At 43.9% G+C, this 14,091-nt stretch overlaps 7 non-coding genes across 7 annotated transcripts; all 7 read left to right on the top strand.

The window, feature by feature from the left end:
• The first annotated feature begins 494 nt into the window (after positions 1 to 494).
• Positions 495 to 685, top strand: LOC141239613 (U2 spliceosomal RNA). Its single transcript, XR_012304968.1, has one exon. It is a non-coding gene; the product is annotated as a U2 spliceosomal RNA (small nuclear RNA).
• A 1,116-nt stretch (positions 686 to 1,801) lies between these two features.
• Positions 1,802 to 1,992, top strand: LOC141239612 (U2 spliceosomal RNA). Its single transcript, XR_012304967.1, has one exon. It is a non-coding gene; the product is annotated as a U2 spliceosomal RNA (small nuclear RNA).
• Positions 1,993 to 3,108: 1,116 nt separating this feature from the next.
• Positions 3,109 to 3,299, top strand: LOC141239611 (U2 spliceosomal RNA). The gene has a single exon (XR_012304966.1). It is a non-coding gene; the product is annotated as a U2 spliceosomal RNA (small nuclear RNA).
• Positions 3,300 to 9,409: 6,110 nt separating this feature from the next.
• On the top strand, positions 9,410 to 9,605 carry LOC141239935 (U2 spliceosomal RNA). The gene has a single exon (XR_012305277.1). It is a non-coding gene; the product is annotated as a U2 spliceosomal RNA (small nuclear RNA).
• A 1,115-nt stretch (positions 9,606 to 10,720) lies between these two features.
• Positions 10,721 to 10,911, top strand: LOC141239610 (U2 spliceosomal RNA). The gene has a single exon (XR_012304965.1). It is a non-coding gene; the product is annotated as a U2 spliceosomal RNA (small nuclear RNA).
• Positions 10,912 to 12,026: 1,115 nt separating this feature from the next.
• On the top strand, positions 12,027 to 12,217 carry LOC141239888 (U2 spliceosomal RNA). The gene has a single exon (XR_012305235.1). It is a non-coding gene; the product is annotated as a U2 spliceosomal RNA (small nuclear RNA).
• Positions 12,218 to 13,331: 1,114 nt separating this feature from the next.
• LOC141239848 (U2 spliceosomal RNA) lies at positions 13,332 to 13,522 on the top strand. The gene has a single exon (XR_012305195.1). It is a non-coding gene; the product is annotated as a U2 spliceosomal RNA (small nuclear RNA).
• The last annotated feature ends 569 nt before the right edge of the window (positions 13,523 to 14,091 follow it).

The following is a 14,091-nucleotide window of genomic DNA, read 5'->3' as shown; positions in this document are numbered from 1 at the left end:
TGAGCTTCTCAGCGACATTCAGCCAGCCAGGTATCCTGCCTGCAGTAGATGGAATGTGGCAATGGAACGCTGGCTGCGCGTGTCATAATAGGCTCTGAGCCTTTATATACCTGTGCACAGCAGCAGCCACCTTCAGTCTGCTGCTGGACAGCCAGCAGCAGCAGCAGCAGGAGAGGTATGTAATCAGGAGCCCTCCTGCTAAGGGTAGACAGCTGCTCGTTCCACCCCACCCCCCGCCTTAATTGGTTCTCCTCCCTTCCAACGGTGTTGAGGCGGGTGGGAACAGCAGGGGGTGAAGGTGCTGTGTTTAAAGAGGTGGAGTTATGCAGATCTAAAACGCGTGGATTGCAGCAGCAGCAAGCCGAAAAGTGCAGGCATGTAAGGGATCTAGAGGTTGACAACATGTCTTCTTAACGGGAGTCCAGGAGCTCATCTCCACAAATGGACTTTTCAGGATCCTTGGGTGGCTCCGTAGTTTGAAACCAATTCTGGTTATCGCTTCTCGGCCTTTTGGCTAAGATCAAGTGTAGTATCTGTTCTTATCAGTTTAATATCTGATACGTCCCCTATCTGGGGACCATATATTAAATGGATTTTTAGAACAGGGAGATGGAAAAAGAGCTTGCTCTGTCCACTCCACGCATTGACCTGGTATTGCAGTATCTCCAGGACCGGTGCACCCCTTCTTTAATGCAGTTTCTAAAATCAGAAAGAATTGAATTCAATGTTTTTTGTTCATTTTGCTTGTTTGTCGGATTTTGGGATGGACTCTTTGGCTTTGCTTTTCTTCTCCTCATTGGATTTTTCATGTTCAAAGTTGCAGAAGCCAGATTACAAGCTCATTTTGGTTCAACTTCAGCAACTGTGCATTGCATTGCCATGTAATGTGATGCAATGCTATCTTTCTAGCTCTCCCTTTTTACTTCCTTTTGGATAAACAGACATATTAGGCAAGCATTTTGGAGCTTTCACCTAAATAACTACAGGTGGTGAGATAAGCTGCACAATATAATTGACCTTTCAGTATATTGTTGCACACACACCATCTATTTAGCAAATGCCCTTGTTATCAACAGCAGCCTTTTAAACTCACCTGAGCTAACAGGTATGTGCGCTGGTTACTCTGCTGCGCTTAAAATTTCTTTTTTTGGTTTGCTACAATGCCTTTTCTGAAACGTTGTCTCCTTCTGCTGGAACACTGACTTCTTTCATTTAATGCCTGCAGACTATAAAAGAGAACCCAACCCAAAAAGTTTGGTTGATTAGTCTGTGGCATTCTGTTAAACTGTTGCTTATGTCGGTCTCTGTGAGCTTCTCAGCGACATTCAGCCAGCCAGGTATCCTGCCTGCAGTAGATGGAATGTGGCAATGGAACGCTGGCTGCGCGTGTCATAATAGGCTCTGAGCCTTTATATACCTGTGCACAGCAGCAGCCACCTTCAGTCTGCTGCTGGACAGCCAGCAGCAGCAGCAGCAGGAGAGGTATGTAATCAGGAGCCCTCCTGCTAAGGGTAGACAGCTGCTCGTTCCACCCCACCCCCCGCCTTAATTGGTTCTCCTCCCTTCCAACGGTGTTGAGGCGGGTGGGAACAGCAGGGGGTGAAGGTGCTGTGTTTAAAGAGGTGGAGTTATGCAGATCTAAAACGCGTGGATTGCAGCAGCAGCAAGCCGAAAAGTGCAGGCATGTAAGGGATCTAGAGGTTGACAACATGTCTTCTTAACGGGAGTCCAGGAGCTCATCTCCACAAATGGACTTTTCAGGATCCTTGGGTGGCTCCGTAGTTTGAAACCAATTCTGGTTATCGCTTCTCGGCCTTTTGGCTAAGATCAAGTGTAGTATCTGTTCTTATCAGTTTAATATCTGATACGTCCCCTATCTGGGGACCATATATTAAATGGATTTTTAGAACAGGGAGATGGAAAAAGAGCTTGCTCTGTCCACTCCACGCATTGACCTGGTATTGCAGTATCTCCAGGACCGGTGCACCCCTTCTTTAATGCAGTTTCTAAAATCAGAAAGAATTGTATTCAATGTTTTTTGTTCATTTTGCTTGTTTGTCGGATTTTGGGATGGACTCTTTGGCTTTGCTTTTCTTCTCCTCATTGGATTTTTCATGTTCAAAGTTGCAGAAGCCAGATTACAAGCTCATTTTGGTTCAACTTCAGCAACTGTGCATTGCATTGCCATGTAATGTGATGCAATGCTATCTTTCTAGCTCTCCCTTTTTACTTCCTTTTGGATAAACAGACATATTAGGCAAGCATTTTGGAGCTTTCACCTAAATAACTACAGGTGGTGAGATAAGCTGCACAATATAATTGACCTTTCAGTATATTGTTGCACACACACCATCTATTTAGCAAATGCCCTTGTTATCAACAGCAGCCTTTTAAACTCACCTGAGCTAACAGGTATGTGCGCTGGTTACTCTGCTGCGCTTAAAATTTCTTTTTTTGGTTTGCTACAATGCCTTTTCTGAAACGTTGTCTCCTTCTGCTGGAACACTGACTTCTTTCATTTAATGCCTGCAGACTATAAAAGAGAACCCAACCCAAAAAGTTTGGTTGATTAGTCTGTGGCATTCTGTTAAACTGTTGCTTATGGCGGTCTCTGTGAGCTTCTCAGCGACATTCAGCCAGCCAGGTATCCTGCCTGCAGTAGATGGAATGTGGCAATGGAACGCTGGCTGCGCGTGTCATAATAGGCTCTGAGCCTTTATATACCTGTGCACAGCAGCAGCCACCTTCAGTCTGCTGCTGGACAGCCAGCAGCAGCAGCAGCAGGAGAGGTATGTAATCAGGAGCCCTCCTGCTAAGGGTAGACAGCTGCTCGTTCCACCCCACCCCCCGCCTTAATTGGTTCTCCTCCCTTCCAACGGTGTTGAGGCGGGTGGGAACAGCAGGGGGTGAAGGTGCTGTGTTTAAAGAGGTGGAGTTATGCAGATCTAAAACGCGTGGATTGCAGCAGCAGCAAGCCGAAAAGTGCAGGCATGTAAGGGATCTAGAGGTTGACAACATGTCTTCTTAACGGGAGTCCAGGAGCTCATCTCCACAAATGGACTTTTCAGGATCCTTGGGTGGCTCCGTAGTTTGAAACCAATTCTGGTTATCGCTTCTCGGCCTTTTGGCTAAGATCAAGTGTAGTATCTGTTCTTATCAGTTTAATATCTGATACGTCCCCTATCTGGGGACCATATATTAAATGGATTTTTAGAACAGGGAGATGGAAAAAGAGCTTGCTCTGTCCACTCCACGCATTGACCTGGTATTGCAGTATCTCCAGGACCGGTGCACCCCTTCTTTAATGCAGTTTCTAAAATCAGAAAGAATTGTATTCAATGTTTTTTGTTCATTTTGCTTGTTTGTCGGATTTTGGGATGGACTCTTTGGCTTTGCTTTTCTTCTCCTCATTGGATTTTTCATGTTCAAAGTTGCAGAAGCCAGATTACAAGCTCATTTTGGTTCAACTTCAGCAACTGTGCATTGCATTGCCATGTAATGTGATGCAATGCTATCTTTCTAGCTCTCCCTTTTTACTTCCTTTTGGATAAACAGACATATTAGGCAAGCATTTTGGAGCTTTCACCTAAATAACTACAGGTGGTGAGATAAGCTGCACAATATAATTGACCTTTCAGTATATTGTTGCACACACACCATCTATTTAGCAAATGCCCTTGTTATCAACAGCAGCCTTTTAAACTCACCTGAGCTAACAGGTATGTGCGCTGGTTACTCTGCTGCGCTTAAAATTTCTTTTTTGGTTTGCTACAATGCCTTTTCTGAAACGTTGTCTCCTTCTGCTGGAACACTGACTTCTTTCATTTAATGCCTGCAGACTATAAAAGAGAACCCAACCCAAAAAGTTTGGTTGATTAGTCTGTGGCATTCTGTTAAACTGTTGCTTATGGCGGTCTCTGTGAGCTTCTCAGCGACATTCAGCCAGCCAGGTATCCTGCCTGCAGTAGATGGAATGTGGCAATGGAACGCTGGCTGCGCGTGTCATAATAGGCTCTGAGCCTTTATATACCTGTGCACAGCAGCAGCCACCTTCAGTCTGCTGCTGGACAGCCAGCAGCAGCAGCAGCAGGAGAGGTATGTAATCAGGAGCCCTCCTGCTAAGGGTAGACAGCTGCTCGTTCCACCCCACCCCCCGCCTTAATTGGTTCTCCTCCCTTCCAACGGTGTTGAGGCGGGTGGGAACAGCAGGGGGTGAAGGTGCTGTGTTTAAAGAGGTGGAGTTATGCAGATCTAAAACGCGTGGATTGCAGCAGCAGCAAGCCGAAAAGTGCAGGCATGTAAGGGATCTAGAGGTTGACAACATGTCTTCTTAACGGGAGTCCAGGAGCTCATCTCCACAAATGGACTTTTCAGGATCCTTGGGTGGCTCCGTAGTTTGAAACCAATTCTGGTTATCGCTTCTCGGCCTTTTGGCTCAGATCAAGTGTCTGGACATCAGGTTCCTTGAGTGCTAGCCCTCGGCCTTCCAGCATCGCCACTCCGGTGGCTTAAGCTGGATGCTGCTATAGGGGGAGAGTGAGGAGGAAACGGGAAGGCGATTTCCGTGGCTGACTATGGGAGTCAAGCTGAAATTTGCTGGGACCGGGGACCCCCGGGTCAAGAATGGATTTCGCATTGAGATTTCCGAGGAGAAGAAGGGACATTTTTCCATGTCCTACCTGGTGAATGCCATCTTCTATGAAGCATTGAAGATTAAGAAGTCGGACATTCTTTGCCTGCAGGAATTTAGAAGTCATGGAAGGTATGTGCTGGTTCTTTCTACTATGGCTGCTTGCCAAAATCTTTATAGAACCTTGAAAGGCCATACTGAGAACTCCCTCCTAGATGGACTCACTTTTACTGTCCTCTATTCAAAGGGGGATGTTCCTGTTGTTGTGTTTATGCACAATCCCTTTATCCCCCAGGAGGACATTACTGTATTCTTGAGGAGGCATTGTACTTATGTGCATTTTTCCCACAAGATCTCGAATGAAGAAGGCTTGTGGACTGGCAAATACAAGTACTTTGTTCGTTTTGCTACAGACCCCGAGGGGCCAGGGGGCATACATTATCCTCCTATGAGTTTCTCTATTGGGAGAGACACTGGTTTCTTGTACTTTCCTGATGCTCCTTTTTTCTGCAGAAGATGTAACAAGTATGGTCATGTCCAGGAGTCCTGCAGGTATCCGCCAACCTGCAGGAGGTGTAACACGTCTGGTCATATGGCGAAAGACTGCAAGAACCAGGTAAAGTGTGATGCTTGTGGTGAGGAGGGGCATGTTCTTAGGCAGTGTCAAGCTAGAACCACTCCTAAGTCTTTTGCTCAAGTGGTCGCGGAGGGGCCTGCTGTTCCTTCGACTTCTACTAGGGTTCCACAAGGTCCCCTTCCGGATGTCGGGGAGGCAACTGCTCCCCAAGAGGAAGAGGATGGCACTCAGATGGACGACATATTTGAAGATGCCCAGCTTCAGCCTCCTGCGTCAGGAGGCTTTGACATGGTGATTCCAGAGGTGATGTCACCTTTCCCTCCCCAGTTTGGTGTCCGTGGTGAGGGGGAAATGGACTTGTCCAATTCTCCTGTCATATCTTGGTGCAATACTGCTTCAGAGGAGATCGGGGGCGGTGGCCAAGGGGACTTGTCTGCTGTCCGTTTCTCTGATGAGGAGGATCCTGATGTGGTCAAGAAGAAGCCAAGGACTGAGTGTTCATCCATTGCTGCCGTGTGTGATAGCCCGGTGGACTCTCGTGCTTACCCGTCAGATGTATTTTCTCCTGACATTGTTACATTTGGCATTCAGCCAGATGGTAATAGCTTTGCTTTGCTTGATGAAGGTTGAGTTGATGTTTTCTTTCTTTTTTTTTCAGGTTATGTGTGATCCCCTTTAGTTATGCCGCATCATTCTGGATGGGACATTGTGTCCCTTAATGTTAGGCAAATTAGATCTGTTACCCGAAGAACAACAGTTCTGGATTATCTAAAGGGTTTGAGTGCAGATGTCTATTGTCTACAAGAGTGTGGGATTACTGAATCTCCAGGGGATAAGGACTGGCCTTATGGCCAGTATGTTTGGTCGGGGTCCAGCTTTAACAAAAATGATGGTGTGGGGATTTTAGTTGGTAATAAGAATATTACTATTGATAGTTACACGGTTGTGGAGGTGGGTCGCTGCATTATTGTTTTTTTGAGTTATAGGGGGTGGAAGGTTAGAATGATTAATTTATATTGTCCTACTAAAAAAGAGGAGCGGCTTGCTCTTCTTGAGAAATTGAGTTTTTTTCTCCCTGGAAAAATTCCTACAGTTTTTGTTGGTGACTGTAATTGTGTCACAGAAGGTAATGTGGACATTACGGGAAAAAAGTTATCTCAACTTATTTCTGATTTTTCTTTCTTAGACGCTGCAATACTTGAGTATGGCATTCCACCACCGCCTACATATTATGCTGACCGTGGTAATATTTCATCGAGGATAGATAGGATGTTATTTTCCAAAAATATGGTTTGTTCAAGTTATGTTCAACATAAGGTACCTTTTTCTGATCATGAGTGTTTGCGTGGAGTTTTTAGTGCGAATGGGGACATGGTGTTTGGGGGTGGGGTTTGGAAATTGAATACGAGGTTGTTGGAGGATGAGGAGGTGATGAGTGAGTTGGAGAAAAGGTATGCAAGTTGGAGGTGGCGTAAGCGTGATTTTGGTAGTGTGCTTGAATGGTGGGATTGGGTGAAATTACAGTTAAAAACTTTCTTTAAAAAATGGGGCTACAAAAAAGCTGCCAGATATCGTAATAGATTTAATGACTTAAGTAGACGGATTGATTGGTTGCGTGGGTGTGTTAGGAAAGGAATGGATATGTCTGATCAGCTTGAGGTTGCTAAGAATGAGTTAAAATGTCTTCTGGATGAAAAAGGTAAAGAGATTATTTACCGTACCAAGTTAGAGCATTTGGAAAAGAATGAAAAGTGCACCAGGTACTTTTTTAAAAAAATGAATGGAAGGAAGTTGGATTTGAGTGAAGTGGTAGGTGAAGATGGATCTAGTGTGGTTGGGAAGAATGTGTTGAATGAGGTGAATGGCTTCTATAGTAAGTTGTACGATGAGAAATGGATTGATCCTGGACTTGTGTCGCATGTATTGAGTGGTATGGAGAAGAGACTTGGTTCGGATGAATGTGATGCTTTGTGTGAGGATGTTATTTTGGATGAGGTGAGGAATGTTGTTATGAGTGCTAAAAAGAATAAGACGCCTGGGAAGGATGGGTTGCCTGTGGAGCTGTATGTGAAAGCTTGGGAGTTTTTGGGTAAGGACTTGACTGAGGTTTGTAGGTATATGTGGATGAATGGTGTTTTGTGTGACAGTATGAAAGAGGGTATAGTGGTTCTTGTGTTTAAGAAGGGTGAGAAAAAGCGTTTGGAGAACTGGAGACCCATATCATTGCTTAACGCTGATTATAAGGTCTACAGTAAATTGTTAGCAAATCGTATGCGTGAGGTGATTGGTAGGGTTGTGGAGGATGACCAAGTGTGTGCCGTGCCTGGTCGGAGTATAAGTGATAATTTGTTATTGTTAAGGGATATGCTTGGGGATTGTAAGACTAGAAAGCAGAAGTGTATGGTGTTAGCAATTGATTTCGAAAAGGCTTTTGATAGAGTTTCGCATGTGTTTCTGTTTAAAGTATTGGAGAGGATGGGTTTCCCTAGGGTTTTTCTGAATGGAGTTAAGTCTTTATATGATTATGTGTCAAGTGAGTTTTTAGTGAATGGATGGTTGTCTGACAAAGTGATGATTAGGTCTGGTGTAAGACAGGGGTGCCCTATGTCCCCTGTCTTGTTTGTATGTGTGATTGAGCCTTTGCTGTGTTTAGTGAGATGTGAGAAAATGATGAGAGGATTGTTAGTGCCTGGGAGTGGTGGTAAGCATGTGAAGGTGTTAGGTTACATGGATGATGTTGTGATGGTGAGTGAAAGTATGGCTTCAATGAGTAGGGTGAGGTTGCTTTTGGATTTTTTCTGTGGTGCATCAGGTTTTAGAGTTAACTGGACTAAGTGTAGTTTCAAATGCTTTGGAGATGACAGTATTCGTATGGAAGGTGTTAAGTATGAGGAGAGTGCAATTAAGGTTTTAGGGGTATTTTTCAATGATGATCTGAAAGGAAATGAGAGTTGGGACGAGTGTGGTATGCGTGTTGAGCGAAAATTGAATTTTTGGAGAATGAGAGATCTTTCTTTGCGGGGCAAAGTTCTAGTTATCAAAGCAGTGATCTTACCCATTCTGCTTTTTGTGGCCATAATTTTTCCATCCCCTTTTAGGAAAGTGAAGAGAGTTGAGAAAATGATTTTTTCCTTTTTCTGGTGCAGCAAGATGGAGAAGCTGAAGAGGGAAAGCCTTTATAAGGCCTGCCAGCATGGTGGTTTGGGATTTCCTAATGTTGAGGTTTTTTTAGGGCTCCATTATATTAAGACGATTGTGGTATTGTTGGGTAAAGGTAATAAGGGTGCATGTATGGCAAGTTATTCTGCAGGATGGATGTTGTATGGGTTAGGTTGGAGAAAGAGGGATGCGAGAGTGCCTGTGTCTTTTAAGTGTCCGGTGTGGTATGAGGTGATTGAGAAGTTTGTCAAGAAGTATGATTTGCTGAGTGTGCCGGTGGATGAGTTTAGAATGACTAAGAGGGTGTATAGGAAATTGTGTGCAAATGAGGTCGAGTCTAATATTGTTGGTTTGAGAGGGAATGAGGTTGCGGATGCTTGGAGAAAGTTGGGTATGTATGGGATGTCCAACAAACAGAAGGATGTAGTGTGGATGGCGTTTCACAATATTCTTCCAGTGAGAGATGTTCAAAAGAAGAGAGGTTTGATTAGGTCGGATGTTTGTCCAAGAGATGGATGTAATGGTTGTGAGACGGTTATGCATCTGATGTGGAATTGTGATTTTGCACAAGACGTGTGGAAATGTGTAGGGGGGTTGTGTAGGAGTTTGGCAGGAGTGACTTTTGTGGATTGGCGTGTGGTTATGTTTGGTATTGGTGCAAGTGGACGTGTAAAGGAGAGAGTTTTGTGGTTAATTATGGCTTGTGTGTTAGAAAGTTTGTGGGATGTGAGGAATCTTTGTGTATTTAAAAGGAAATCAATTACAGTAAATGAATGTATTAGGATTATTCTTTCTAGGCTATTTTTGATTTACAAGATGGATAGTAGTAGCGGTGGTGGAACAGATGCCGAGGGAATATGGAAATTTAAAAAGTGGAGGCATATTGTAAAATTTCAGTGATCTTTTGGTTTATATTAATAAGATGTTCTTCTTTCTGTAATATTAGGTTACTTTATGCTTAATAAATATGGCCATGATGATGAGAAGTTTTTTTTTGCAACAGTTTTGGTATATCCTACTGATTTGCTATAAAACTAACCTGAATGGTTTAAAAAAAAAAAAAAAAAAAAAAAAAAAAAAAAAAAATCTGTTCTTATCAGTTTAATATCTGATACGTCCCCTATCTGGGGACCATATATTAAATGGATTTTTAGAACAGGGAGATGGAAAAAGAGCTTGCTCTGTCCACTCCACGCATTGACCTGGTATTGCAGTATCTCCAGGACCGGTGCACCCCTTCTTTAATGCAGTTTCTAAAATCAGAAAGAATTGAATTCAATGTTTTTTGTTCATTTTGCTTGTTTGTCGGATTTTGGGATGGACTCTTTGGCTTTGCTTTTCTTCTCCTCATTGGATTTTTCATGTTCAAAGTTGCAGAAGCCAGATTACAAGCTCATTTTGGTTCAACTTCAGCAACTGTGCATTGCATTGCCATGTAATGTGATGCAATGCTATCTTTCTAGCTCTCCCTTTTTACTTCCTTTTGGATAAACAGACATATTAGGCAAGCATTTTGGAGCTTTCACCTAAATAACTACAGGTGGTGAGATAAGCTGCACAATATAATTGACCTTTCAGTATATTGTTGCACACACACCATCTATTTAGCAAATGCCCTTGTTATCAACAGCAGCCTTTTAAACTCACCTGAGCTAACAGGTATGTGCGCTGGTTACTCTGCTGCGCTTAAAATTTCTTTTTTGGTTTGCTACAATGCCTTTTCTGAAACGTTGTCTCCTTCTGCTGGAACACTGACTTCTTTCATTTAATGCCTGCAGACTATAAAAGAGAACCCAACCCAAAAAGTTTGGTTGATTAGTCTGTGGCATTCTGTTAAACTGTTGCTTATGGCGGTCTCTGTGAGCTTCTCAGCGACATTCAGCCAGCCAGGTATCCTGCCTGCAGTAGATGGAATGTGGCAATGGAACGCTGGCTGCGCGTGTCATAATAGGCTCTGAGCCTTTATATACCTGTGCACAGCAGCAGCCACCTTCAGTCTGCTGCTGGACAGCCAGCAGCAGCAGCAGCAGGAGAGGTATGTAATCAGGAGCCCTCCTGCTAAGGGTAGACAGCTGCTCGTTCCACCCCACCCCCCGCCTTAATTGGTTCTCCTCCCTTCCAACGGTGTTGAGGCGGGTGGGAACAGCAGGGGGTGAAGGTGCTGTGTTTAAAGAGGTGGAGTTATGCAGATCTAAAACGCGTGGATTGCAGCAGCAGTAAGCCGAAAAGTGCAGGCATGTAAGGGATCTAGAGGTTGACAACATGTCTTCTTAACGGGAGTCCAGGAGCTCATCTCCACAAATGGACTTTTCAGGATCCTTGGGTGGCTCCGTAGTTTGAAACCAATTCTGGTTATCGCTTCTCGGCCTTTTGGCTAAGATCAAGTGTAGTATCTGTTCTTATCAGTTTAATATCTGATACGTCCCCTATCTGGGGACCATATATTAAATGGATTTTTAGAACAGGGAGATGGAAAAAGAGCTTGCTCTGTCCACTCCACGCATTGACCTGGTATTGCAGTATCTCCAGGACCGGTGCACCCCTTCTTTAATGCAGTTTCTAAAATCAGAAAGAATTGTATTCAATGTTTTTTGTTCATTTTGCTTGTTTGTCGGATTTTGGGATGGACTCTTTGGCTTTGCTTTTCTTCTCCTCATTGGATTTTTCATGTTCAAAGTTGCAGAAGCCAGATTACAAGCTCATTTTGGTTCAACTTCAGCAACTGTGCATTGCATTGCCATGTAATGTGATGCAATGCTATCTTTCTAGCTCTCCCTTTTTACTTCCTTTTGGATAAACAGACATATTAGGCAAGCATTTTGGAGCTTTCACCTAAATAACTACAGGTGGTGAGATAAGCTGCACAATATAATTGACCTTTCAGTATATTGTTGCACACACACCATCTATTTAGCAAATGCCCTTGTTATCAACAGCAGCCTTTTAAACTCACCTGAGCTAACAGGTATGTGCGCTGGTTACTCTGCTGCGCTTAAAATTTCTTTTTTGGTTTGCTACAATGCCTTTTCTGAAACGTTGTCTCCTTCTGCTGGAACACTGACTTCTTTCATTTAATGCCTGCAGACTATAAAAGAGAACCCAACCCAAAAAGTTTGGTTGATTAGTCTGTGGCATTCTGTTAAACTGTTGCTTATGGCGGTCTCTGTGAGCTTCTCAGCGACATTCAGCCAGCCAGGTATCCTGCCTGCAGTAGATGGAATGTGGCAATGGAACGCTGGCTGCGCGTGTCATAATAGGCTCTGAGCCTTTATATACCTGTGCACAGCAGCAGCCACCTTCAGTCTGCTGCTGGACAGCCAGCAGCAGCAGCAGCAGGAGAGGTATGTAATCAGGAGCCCTCCTGCTAAGGGTAGACAGCTGCTCGTTCCACCCCACCCCCCGCCTTAATTGGTTCTCCTCCCTTCCAACGGTGTTGAGGCGGGTGGGAACAGCAGGGGGTGAAGGTGCTGTGTTTAAAGAGGTGGAGTTATGCAGATCTAAAATGCGTGGATTGCAGCAGCAGCAAGCCGAAAAGTGCAGGCATGTAAGGGATCTAGAGGTTGACAACATGTCTTCTTAACGGGAGTCCAGGAGCTCATCTCCACAAATGGACTTTTCAGGATCCTTGGGTGGCTCCGTAGTTTGAAACCAATTCTGGTTATCACTTCTCGTCCTTTTGGCTAAGATCAAGTGTAGTATCTGTTCTTATCAGTTTAATATCTGATACGTCCCCTATCTGGGGACCATATATTAAATGGATTTTTAGAACAGGGAGATGGAAAAAGAGCTTGCTCTGTCCACTCCACGCATTGACCTGGTATTGCAGTATCTCCAGGACCGGTGCACCCCTTCTTTAATGCAGTTTCTAAAATCAGAAAGAATTGAATTCAATGTTTTTTGTTCATTTTGCTTGTTTGTCGGATTTTGGGATGGACTCTTTGGCTTTGCTTTTCTTCTCCTCATTGGATTTTTCATGTTCAAAGTTGCAGAAGCCAGATTACAAGCTCATTTTGGTTCAACTTCAGCAACTGTGCATTGCATTGCCATGTAATGTGATGCAATGCTATCTTTCTAGCTCTCCCTTTTTACTTCCTTTTGGATAAACAGACATATTAGGCAAGCATTTTGGAGCTTTCACCTAAATAACTACAGGTGGTGAGATAAGCTGCACAATATAATTGACCTTTCAGTATATTGTTGCACACACACCATCTATTTAGCAAATGCCCTTGTTATCAACAGCAGCCTTTTAAACTCACCTGAGCTAACAGGTATGTGCGCTGGTTACTCTGCTGCGCTTAAAATTTCTTTTTTGGTTTGCTACAATGCCTTTTCTGAAACGTTGTCTCCTTCTGCTGGAACACTGACTTCTTTCATTTAATGCCTGCAGACTATAAAAGAGAACCCAACCCAAAAAGTTTGGTTGATTAGTCTGTGGCATTCTGTTAAACTGTTGCTTATGGCGGTCTCTGTGAGCTTCTCAGCGACATTCAGCCAGCCAGGTATCCTGCCTGCAGTAGATGGAATGTGGCAATGGAACGCTGGCTGCGCGTGTCATAATAGGCTCTGAGCCTTTATATACCTGAGCACAGCAGCAGCCACCTTCAGTCTGCTGCTGGACAGCCAGCAGCAGCAGCAGCAGGAGAGGTATGTAATCAGGAGCCCTCCTGCTAAGGGTAGACAGCTGCTCGTTCCACCCCACCCCCCGCCTTAATTGGTTCTCCTCCCTTCCAACGGTGTTGAGGCGGGTGGGAACAGCAGGGGTGAAGGTGCTGTGTTTAAAGAGGTGGAGTTATGCAGATCTAAAACGCGTGGATTGCAGCAGCAGCAAGCCGAAAAGTGCAGGCATGTAAGGGATCTAGAGGTTGACAACATGTCTTATTAACGGGAGTCCAGGAGCTCATCTCCACAAATGGACTTTTCAGGATCCTTGGGTGGCTCCGTAGTTTGAAACCAATTCTGGTTATCGCTTCTCGGCCTTTTGGCTAAGATCAAGTGTAGTATCTGTTCTTATCAGTTTAATATCTGATACGTCCCCTATCTGGGGACCATATATTAAATGGATTTTTAGAACAGGGAGATGGAAAAAGAGCTTGCTCTGTCCACTCCACGCATTGACCTGGTATTTCAGTATCTCCAGGACCGGTGCACCCCTTCTTTAATGCAGTTTCTAAAATCAGAAAGAATTGAATTCAATGTTTTTTGTTCATTTTGCTTGTTTGTCGGATTTTGGGATGGACTCTTTGGCTTTGCTTTTCTTCTCCTCATTGGATTTTTCATGTTCAAAGTTGCAGAAGCCAGATTACAAGCTCATTTTGGTTCAACTTCAGCAACTGTGCATTGCATTGCCATGTAATGTGATGCAATGCTATCTTTCTAGCTCTCCCTTTTTACTTCCTTTTGGATAAACAGACATATTAGGCAAGCATTTTGGAGCTTTCACCTAAATAACTACAGGTGGTGAGATAAGCTGCACAATATAATTGACCTTTCAGTATATTGTTGCACACACACCATCTATTTAGCAAATGCCCTTGTTATCAACAGCAGCCTTTTAAACTCACCTGAGCTAACAGGTATGTGCGCTGGTTACTCTGCTGCGCTTAAAATTTCTTTTTTGGTTTGCTACAATGCCTTTTCTGAAACGTTGTCTCCTTCTGCTGGAACACTGACTTCTTTCATTTAATGCCTGCAGACTATAAAAGAGAACCCAACCCAAAAAGTT

Source organism: Phyllobates terribilis, unplaced genomic scaffold (genome assembly GCF_046119375.1).
Source record: "Phyllobates terribilis strain yellow unplaced genomic scaffold, ASM4611937v1 Scaffold_779__1_contigs__length_684578, whole genome shotgun sequence".
NCBI lineage: Eukaryota > Metazoa > Chordata > Amphibia > Anura > Dendrobatidae > Phyllobates > Phyllobates terribilis.
The sequence above is the reverse complement of the archived record's forward strand: the minus strand, read 5'-3'. Positions and strand labels throughout refer to the sequence as shown.